Here is a 1,821-nt window from a genome sequence, read left to right as displayed (position 1 = left end):
AGCCTTAATCTGGTATTAGGAGTGCCCAACCAAGATGGATGCAGTGCCCACCGCAGCAGTACAATACAACATACAAAGTCAGTACCTCCTAAAAAAGAAAACAAATCTGCTGTGACTATAACTTATAAGCAAAGAAACTTTAAATCCAAAGTTCTATATATTTTCATCACATTCTGTGAGTTGATCTCATTCAGTTAAGATGTGTTAATCCTCCACTATGTTTTACTGATGGTTGTATATGTGGCTCAAACAATCTTTCGTTGCTCTATACCTAGAGAAAGAACATAATTTGATTCCATATTTGCATGATTCACCTAATTTCTTATCACTTTGTTTTAATGTGAGGTGGTTCTCCAGGGGTTAAATTTCTGGATAAATTTGGAAGAAACCAAAGTAAAGAAACATTCATCAGAGATGGTTACTATCAGCAGTGGGACGAAAACCATTGTCATTTGCCTGGGATGCTAACATTGCAAAAGTCAAGTCTGAATTAAGTTCCAAAAGGAAATTATGCTGTTAAGACAGTAGATGTGGAACCACTGTGCCAATCCAACAAGTTTGAATTCAGGGTAGACCTAATGGTGTTACTGCTGGCTGCTGGTATTAATCCTTTCACCCCTATACAGGGATCTTGATTTCATTGCAGAGACCTACCAGACTGCTACCTCCTGGAACAGTCCTAGTGTGGTTGGCAGCTGACCCACAGTGGTCAGAGACACTGGTGCACTGGAAACAAAACCTAGGTCAGGGCAGGCAGCACAGGGTGAGAATGGTAAATCAGGCACAGGTCAAGTCAAGCTGCTGAGAATCGGAATTAGTAAACAGGCAGAAGTTGGTACACAGGCAGACAACAAAACAATACACCTTTTCAGGGAACCAGCAAAGTTAAGAACCTTATTGCACAGGCACCTTTCCAATGTGGAAGGTGTCTAAAATATCCACAAGTTGCCAGCCAACTTGTGGATATGGCTAACAAACAGGCAGTGGGTCTGGCCTGCCCGGAAGATAGCAGCAGGCGGCGGGTCTGTGGAAGGAGTGCGGGACCACAGCGGCACGGAGCCATCACTGTAACAGATGGGCAGAGGGGTTGCCATAATAACTGACACATGAAGGCTAACAGAAGCAGATTTAAATGTAACCTGCTAAATTTTAATTGCTGATGGGACTGCATGAAATTCTGTAGAGGCCAGGCATGTTTTGTTGTTCACCATCCAGACACTGGTGGCACCTTCATTACACACCCCTGTCTCTGCCTGAATTGTATCCTGCCATTGACAGTCAGCCACCATTGCCTTTGTTCAAAGTAGTGTCGTGAACAAGTAACCTGGATTGCTATGGATAGCGATATGTGCAGGACATCACATCCTGCAGACACATGTGCTGCCTCTTATGGCAGAACTTCCAACTGCCATTTTTCAGTAGGATAATGTGAGCTCACTCACAGCAACGGTTTCCCAGGAATGTGTCCACCAGATTGCAGCACTTCCTTGGGCTGCCCAGTCATCAGATTTATCGCCAACTTAGCATTTATAAGACCAGTTGGAACGCCAGCTTCGGAAACCTATGAGCGCACTGGATCTACAGGCCCAGCTGCAATATCTGTGGTTAATTATGCTGCAGAACCTGTATACCTCCATACCCAACCATATCTCATCTTGTATCCAGACTACAGGTCTCCTAAAAGGGTACTAGAGCCTCCTTTCAATTGTATAGTTTTCCCCCAAAAAACGTATCCTTTTGATCTAATATTGTAATCACAAATATCATCACTACATTCACAAGTTTCTTTCGATACCATCAACTCATTCCTGGCGTGTGTTT

This window comes from Bufo bufo, chromosome 5, assembly GCF_905171765.1.
Source record: "Bufo bufo chromosome 5, aBufBuf1.1, whole genome shotgun sequence".
NCBI classification, from domain to species: Eukaryota; Metazoa; Chordata; class Amphibia; order Anura; family Bufonidae; genus Bufo; species Bufo bufo.
The sequence above is the reverse complement of the archived record's forward strand: the minus strand, read 5'-3'. Positions refer to the sequence as shown.